The sequence below is a fragment of the Oratosquilla oratoria genome, chromosome 4 (genome assembly GCF_046742065.1).
Source record: "Oratosquilla oratoria isolate Oo_2021 chromosome 4, ASM4674206v1, whole genome shotgun sequence".
NCBI classification, from domain to species: Eukaryota; Metazoa; Arthropoda; class Malacostraca; order Stomatopoda; family Squillidae; genus Oratosquilla; species Oratosquilla oratoria.
In genome coordinates this window covers 25255731-25264736 of record NC_134780.1, presented here as the reverse complement: position 1 = coordinate 25264736, position 9006 = coordinate 25255731, and the positions used below count along the sequence as shown (strand labels likewise).

The 9006-nt window shown below is 40.5% G+C and overlaps 1 protein-coding gene across 1 annotated transcript in view; it reads right to left on the bottom strand.

Moving 5' to 3' along the window:
* The window catches only part of LOC143024687 (thiamine transporter 1-like), a 25448-nt gene extending 18477 nt beyond the window's left edge, over positions 1 to 6971 (bottom strand). The window contains exon 1 of the mRNA XM_076183688.1: positions 6834 to 6971. The gene's annotated coding sequence lies outside the window, so the exon portion shown is untranslated. The remainder of the gene's footprint in view (positions 1 to 6833) is intronic.
* Positions 6972 to 9006: the final 2035 nt, after the last annotated feature.

Below are 9006 nucleotides of genomic sequence, written 5' to 3'. Positions count from 1 at the left end.
CGAGAAGTGACCGCTAAGGCGGGGTTAAGAGATTTCCCGGTGTTGCCACATCTCTACAGATAACACGGCCCGCACGGCTCACACTGAATGCAGTGAGGGGGGCGGGGCCAAAGAATAAATGTAGGGAAACGTCGCTCTCCCTTGCTCATATTCTATGTATGACTCGAGGAAACGTAACCATTGTATATAAAACATTGCTTTGATTTTTACCTCAGTGGTGGTGTGTGACAAAAAATTGGAATATAATTATATGTGGAAACATTATAAAATATAGAATAAAATTATAGAATAAAATAAGATTATAAAATAATTATATGTGGCATCACAGGGGGACTCCCAGTGCTCCGCCCTAACGGCCATTTCTTAATGCAACGAGTATAAAAGGTCTCCTGACGGCATGCTCCGCCTTTGTAATCCTTTGTATCACATTATTAAGGGTAAATCTTTAAAAATGTAAGATTAAGTATTACTTTTGTCCAATATTTTGAAAGAAACCAAATGAAAAGAGAATATATACTTCAATTTATATTCAAATCATCGTATGCGTGCTGGAGAGTACATCTGCTAAAAAGCGTCATCTATATTTACAAAATTCAGGTTAGCCCCGCCCCACAAAAAATAAATAAATAAATAAATCCTGGATCTGTGACCGCCCTGTGCTTAGTACACGCAAGTGCGTAGATACATTCACACATATATATTGATATATGGAAGAGAGACGAATGGGAAGTGAGGTAGACACAGAAAACAGGGTTTTATTCACTGAAGTTTCGTATTTCGCAGGACTCTGAAGACGTCTTGGTAAAGACGAAATGTCAGTGAATGAAACTCCAGTTGTCTTCTGTGTTTACTTCAACTTCATACCACTCATGTATACATATTCGTGTTTCTTCCGGAACCGACGGATCGACTTTTCGCCGTGCGCCGCCCACGACACGACGTCGTTCTCTCAAGTAACCATGGGTGTCTGTGGACGTTTTCACACGTGGTCGTGGTCATGACGAAGCAAGGATCCATGGACACCCATGGTTATTTAAGAGCAAAACGTCGTGTCGTCGACGGAGCACGGCGAAAAGTCGATCCGTGTGAAACAAGCCTAATAGATCTCGCAAACACGGATGCGCTCGATGACACTCTTGTGTCAATTTACCTAAATACAATATACAAGAGAGGAGCTACGCTCACAGGGTCCTATCTTGTTTCCAGCTATCTAACTTGGCCTTGCTTGATCTTTGATTGGACTAATACCTCTGTAAGGGGCACCATCCTAGCCTTATGATGGGAGGAGTTTGTGACGTTAAATCACATCATCATCATAATCACTAATATGATTAAAGTATTCATAATTGTTGCCTCAATTTTCATGGATTGCAGACCTGCAACCACCACAGTAGCTAACGATGGTCCTTGACCTCTCCTTGATCCCCGTGCCACCCATCTTTAACCACTTCAGTATGACTCAAATTCTCACAAGCAGCATTGGCTGCCATATGTAGTTTGCATCACACTACTTTCATTATAAAATATAAAGTCACTGCTATATTACTCATTCTCCTTTACTCTAAGGGTAGACAGGAAGTGGTTGGGAAGTGTGGAGTTCCAGGAAAGAATCGTAGTGGAGAGTTGATGGTGGAAATGTGTCTAGAAAGAGAGTTGATGATAGCAAATACAGTGTTTCGGAAGAAAGTCAAGCATAAGTACACATGGGAGAGGGTGGTGGAGGGAAGGGTGGTAGATAGAGCGCTAATGGATTATGTAGTGGTAAATAGGATTATGATAGGAAGAGTTAAGGATGTACAGTACATGTGCTAAGGGGAGAGGGTGGGGGAATATCAGATCATTTTTTGGTGGAAGGTAAGTTGAGAGTGGAGGATAGATGGAGAAAGAGGAAAGGGACAAAAGGTAGGGAGGTTCTTAGAGTGAACTCCTTGAATGAAAAGGAAAAGGAGAAGGAGTACGGAAAGAAGCTGAAGGAGGCGTGGGAGGGAGTAAAGGATGGAGTAGAGATGGGTGTGGAGGAGGAATGGGGATGGTTTAAGGAGGGAGTCATAAAGTGTGCAAGGATGGTGTGTGGAACAAGAAGGACAGGGGGAAAAAGGAGAAAGGGTAGTGAATGGTGGGATGAGGAAACAAAGAAGGTTGTAGAAGAGAAGAAGCGAGCATTCACAGATTGGTTACAAAAGAGGACGAGGGAGTCATATGAGAGGTACAAAGAAAAGAAAAGAGAAGTAAAGCAAAAGGTAAAGGTTGCAAAGAGGAGAGATGTGAAATGGGGTAAGAGTATGACAGATAATTTTGAAAGTAATAAAAAGATGTTTTGGAAAGAAATTAAGAGAGAAAGAGGAGGCGAATCAAATAGGGAAGAAAAGGTAAAAGGTGCAGATGGAGAGATTATAATGGAAGAGAAGGCAGTAAGGGGAAGATGGGCAGAATATTTTAGGGAGTTGCTAAATGTGAAGGAGGATAGGGTAGGAAAGATAGCTGCAGTGGGAAATGCGAAGAAAATGAGAGTGATGAGTGAGGAGAATGGAGGAGAAATAAGGAAGGATGAGGTGAAGGCAGTTGTTAAGATGATGAAAGCAGGTAAGGCACCTGGCCTGGATGGATGCCATGCAGAATGTCTGAAAAAGGGAGGTCAAGTGATGGTGGACTGGTTGGTGAGGTTATTTAATGTTTGCTGGAGAGAGGGTAGAGTACCGGAGGACTGGAGGAGTGCCTGTATAGTTCCTCTTTACAAGGGAAAAGGGGACAAGTGTGAATGTAGTAGTTTCAGAGGGATTAGCTTGTTAAGTGTAGTTGGGAAGGCTTATGGGAGGATCTTGATTGAGAGGATCAGGAGAGGAACAGAAGGAGTAATTGGTGAGGAACAGTGTGGATTTAGGACAGGTAGAGGTTGTGTAGATCAGATCTTTGTGGTAAGACAGATATGTGAGAAAGCTATAGGAAAGGGGAAGGATGTTTTTTGGGCATTTATGGATTTGGAAAAGGCTTATGATAGGGTAGACAGAAAGGCACTGTGGGAGGTTATGCAGATTTATGGGATAGGAGGAAAGCTTTTGGGAGCTGTCAAGAGTTTTTAAGAGAGTAGTAGAGCTTGTGTCAGGATTAGAAATGGAGAGAGTGAGTGGTTTGAGGTAAAGGTGGGACTTCTTCAAGGATGCGTTATGTCGCCCTGGCTGTTCAACTTATACATGGATGGGGTGGTGCGAGAGGTGAATGCAAGGGTAGTGGGTCAGGGATTGGAGATGGTTAAAGAAAATGGAGAAAAGTGGGAGGTGAGCCAGCTGTTGTTTGCGAATGACACTGTGCTTGTGGCAGGATCGGAGGAGGGATTGAGGAAGCTGGTGGCAGAGTTTGGGAGAGTATGTGATAGAAGAAAGCTAAAGATAAATGTGGGTAAAAGTAAGGTGATGAGATGTACAAGGGGTGAAAGTGGCAGTAGACTGGAAGTGAACATTAAGGGAGAGCGACTGGAGGAAGTGGATAGTTATAGATACTTGGGTGCAAATGTAGCAGGAAAAGGTGGAGTGGTGGAGGTAGAATGTAGATTGAGAGAAGCGAGTAAATGCCTTGGTGGATTAAAGAGTGTAATGAGGAATAGACATTTAGGAATGGATGCGAAGAGGAGACTGCATGAAGGAGTGATTGTGCCAACAGCACTGTATGGGGCAGAAACGTGGAACATAAGAGAAGAAGAGAGAAGGAGTTTGAATGTGTTTGAGATGAGGTGTCTGAGAAGTATGGTGGGGGTTACTAGGCTGGATAGAGTGAGAAATGAGGAGGTGAGGAGGAGAACAGGGGTGAAAAAGGAGCTGGGAGATAGGGTTGATGAAAGAATATTAGGATGGTTTGGACACATGGAAAGAATGAGTGAAGAAAGACTAGTAAAAGAGGTATGGAAGGCAGATGTGGAGGGAGTGAACATGAGTCCTAGGATGAGGTGGATGGATGGGGTGAAGGGGGCTTTGGGGAAGAGGGGAATGTCTGTTGAGGAAGGAAGGGAGAGGACAGAAGACAGAGGTGAGTGGAGAATGGTTGTATATGGATGATGTTGTGATTGCATGAGGAGGAATGGGCAGGGGGGTGGGGGGTGAGGTAGTATGTGTGAGCAAATTTTGACGCAGCCCGAAGGGATTTCTCCCCGTCCTCTCCTTATATGCAAGGGGGGACGGAGAGGGGGGGTCGCCGATTAAATGAAGCGGCCTTGCTGTGGATGTGCTGTGTCTTGCGACACTGCTTCTGACCCAGGGCGGTGGGCAAGGTGCAGGGATGACCTGTCATCCAGGAGGTGCTCAGATGAGAGGGAGGGTGGGAGGGGTGTGGAGTGTATTTAGGGATGAAATGGGTGGGAGTGTTTTTATGCCTTTCCCTTTTTGGCTACCTCCCTTGTAAGGGGGAAAAAGCCTTGGTATATGTATGTATGTATATATGTAATAATAAACACAGAAAACATGATCAAACCAGTTCACAGAATCCAGGGATAACTCATGTACAACTACAAAATATATATATATATATAATCAAGATGCCAATGCCAGCATCCTCATACACACACTCGCACCTCATGATGCCTATGTGGGCGTCATCATACCGAAGTGGTTAAAACTCACTGACACCTTCCTCCATCTTGAGATGGAGCTCCCAAAGGATTAACCAAGTCTCTGTATTGGCCAGAACCTTTCTTTATCAAATTGAATCGCCTTCATCTTTTCACACAATTTAAAGTGGCAATTCCCGACAGAATGGTCAAAGCAGACATGCGTGTGTGGAAGGAACTTTTATCAAATGTCCAACATTTTGCTTGATGAAGCTTTTTCAAGTACACAGATTCAACAAGTAAAATGCTGTACATTTAATAGGGGTTCCATGTTTACATGGTGTCTACTCTATCTTTTTACATAAGCAAAGCTAACGATCAATAATTGCTCCTTCTACTACTGCAAGTAGATGACAAACAGTTCCACAATAATGACGATGATACATACATACATATACCAAGGCTTTTTCCCCCTTCCAAGGGAGGTAGTCAAAAAGGGAAAGGCATAAAAACACTCCCACCCATTTCATCCCTAAATACCCTCCACACCCCTCCCACCCTCCCTCTCATCTGAGCACCTCCTGGATGACGGGTCATCCCTGCACCCTGCCCACCGCCCTGGGTCAGAAGCAGTGTCGCAAGACACAGCACATCCACAGCAAGGCCGCTTCATTTAATCGGCGACCCCCCCTCTCCGTCCCCCTTTGCATATAAGGCGAGGACGGGGAGAAATCCCTTCGGACTAAGTCAAAATTTGGTTTAATGTCACAAACTCCCCCCTATCAGAAGGCTAGGACGGTGCCCCTCACAGAGGACTTTGTAGCATGGAATTTAATGAACTATGCCCTTGGTTCAACTTCACCTGTGGCAGAATTCGAACTGCCATCCCCTCAACCTTTGCCACAAGTAACGATGCCCTAACCCGCTCAGCCAATAATCAAATGAATAAAAAAAGAAGACTGCAAGATGTTATCAGGTCTTGATAATACACAGGCATTGGCATTGGGGCAATTGAGAACAATGAACTTGAAGAAGAAGAGAGAGAGAGAAAAAAAAAAAGTAAAGTATGGGATAAGCTCAATCCTTTTGCCCTATGATCCTCTTGCAGGAAACCCATAGTTCCCAGGTAACTGGCCATGGGCACCATAAGTTACTCAGACTTAGTGAAGAAACATTGTGTTGTTGTCTAGAGATTGTTAATATGGGCCATTATAGCTCAAAAAGCTCAAAGACCATTAATGAATTACTCAAAAGGAAAAGAATAAACTCTATAATAAAAAAAATCTGTGGACACTGATCACAGATAACTAATGTGATAAACATACTGGCAAAATTGTAAGTGAAATATATGTTAGAAGGTTTAAAGTTATTCCATCATTATTGATGTAACTGAGATGGACCTCCAGTGAGGCCCCCAGAGGGTACAGACAAATGACAAATATAAATGGTTTTTCACTACATGGACAAGATGACGGAAGAATTTAATAAGAATTGGAGAAGAGTACGGAACTCATGCTTGGAAGGATGAGAGGCCTGTACTCTTCCAACTGCAGAGGAGCATATCAATTTCATAATTTCAACAGCTATATTTAATATTACACTACTATAATCTGTATGTTGTATGTTTCTTTTGAAAATTACCTTCGAAAATGTATCTCAAGAGAAAAAAATATATATATAAAACCCTTCTGGCTTCTGATTATGAAATGAAAATTTACCATCTAATCTTACTCTAACATTACATAACCTAACAGCCTATCCCTTAAATTTTAGGATTTGCATCCCTGACCCTCATGCCATGGCATATATTGGTGTAACATCATGTTGTTGTAACAACTTAAACAAGCCTTGTTTAAGTTGTTACAAGGCTTGTTCATTGTTGCAGGATTCTGACCTGGGGCTTGCAGAACACTTTTATCACCTAACACTTGACCCTTTTCCCAGACCTATGTCAGGGGCACAGCCTTTTTACTTTATTTCCACACAAGTCAAGATCATGAGAACTGACCCCGTAGTGACATTTTGATTGTTCGTATTTGTCTTTATTTTTTACTTATATGCCGGTACACGCCGGTAAGAAATTATGGTATTCTTTGATTAAATAGATACTTGTCATGTAAATATAAATGCCTTATATTAGTTATATGACACTAGTTACATGAAAATATTGAATTGCTGCAAGTTTGATTTGAAAAAGGCTAGTGCCTAGTAACCTAAATTGTCTTAAATGACGCAATCATTCCCATGCCCTAAATACAATTATACTTTATTATTTATATTGGCAAACTGTACATACCTTTCCCAGCGACAATGACGACACCACTTCCTATGTCCTATAAGGAAGTAATTCCATTAGTTTAATAAATTTAGGCACTCCATCTCTCGTAATATCAGCTTCTAATGAGGTACCGGTGATGTTTGTTATGATATTTCCATCCGAGCCGCAAGATTACAACATCGATGTTCTTTATAGAGGTTTGGTTAATCAGAGAAAATGGAGTAACTAAGGAGTGACTAAAATTTATTAAGCATAAAGGAAGACAAGGTCCATCAGGATGCACAAATACAAAGCAATAATATGAATTGCCAATTTTGCCTATATATGTATACATTCCTTAGAAACACTATGTAAATACTCAAAGCAAAGCCATTGTCTTTGAAATGTAAATATTAAACGAATCAACTGAGGCTGTGGGACATGAAAAGAATAGAGCAAGGCACGCCACTGTACCACAGAAAGTTTTACCCTACAGAGCCTCTAGATGTGACATCTTAAGGTTTATGGTCGTTGAAAAAAGTATTTGTACACAGATGTACCTCTCCTGACAGTACCGATCAGATTATGGTAATTATCTTTTCATGAATCAGACAATAAAGATGTGCAGTTAAATTGACCAATGACAAGTTTGACTGTGACTATGTCACACATTGTGAATCTGCACATATTATGGATATTCATAAAATGTGCAACACCAATAATGAATTCATAATTGGACCCACTGATAACAAATCCATTAGACATACATATATTACCAAAGTGCCGATGGTAGAAAGATTTGACCACTGACATGAGTAATACTGATGTTTCAACAAGAACCCACTGTTGGATAAGAAATGAAATAGACGATATCAATACATTTCAATCATGGGACTGTGATCCTCTTCAGTGGAATACTGAAGAGGATCACAGTCCATGATCGAAATATATGGATATCATCTATTTCATTTCTTCTTTTCCAACACAGTGGGTTCTTGTTGAAATTTATGAATGTGTTACGACATTACTTTGTAGTAATACTGATGTGTTGAAGGACCTAACCTTTTATGAATCTTCATATGTACATGTCTAATGGTTTTGTTATCTGTGCGTCCAATTATAAAATTCATTATTGGTGCTGCACATTTTTGAATATCCATGATCTGTGCAGATTTACAAATGTGTAGGATAATTCCAAGCAAACATTGGCCAGCAATTGATGGAAATGGCTTGTGCTGCAATTATACATGTCAATTTGTTTTTAGTATATTTTTGATTTACTGTTTACTTTGAAGTAATTTGAACTAATTTTAGTATCTCCATGTAATAAACATCTTTAGAGGCAGAAATCAATAAAAAAGTACTAAAAGCAATACACTATCTACAACTTGGACATTGGCAAGCCTCAAGACACAATGTGTATTCTTGTTTGTTGTCAAAGACGAACTTACAGAAGTCTATTAAATATATCTAGTCTAGACTGATGACCTCTAGGGATGCTAAATTCATACCCCATTGGAGGTTAGGTTAGACTAGACCAATTCAATACTACCATCACTTCGTCTTTGACATCAAACATTGTTTTTTAATTTTTTTTTTTTTATTAATTTCTCCCACTAAAAACAATTACATTGATGTAATATAATTTACAAAATTAATATCTTTCTAATACTATATCATGTAGGTGTGCACATCTGGAGATTTACCCTAATTTCAAACAAGTCTCACCTTTCACAAAAAAAGTTATACACATCTTATATATTTGTGTTTAACTGAAGAGATAACAAGACAAGAGCTTAAGACCAAGTACAAAGGGTTGAAGTTCTCTTGTACTTTTTCAAATGACTGGAATTTAACTATTTTTATCTCACTCCTGTTATCACTAAGATCAGCTTCAGAATTCACATTTTTTTCATTCTTTAAAAAATGGAATGCTATTTGGTGTACTAATGCAAGACCATTTGTCACCCAATTATAGCGGGAAGGAGGGGGAGCAGTTGCCAGTTATTAGCTCTTATGTGAAAAGGTGGAGGATGTACAGAAGTGAAGGATTCTTGAGATTGATCCTGAGAGAGTGCCAGCATATGTTGATGGGCTCTGAAGACAGATGCTTGTCGTTGGTCCTATGTAATTTTATATTGCCCCAGATCACTTACAGGAGACCTGCAGTTCCCACATGACTGGTAACAGCCACCAGGTTGGTCCAAAAATT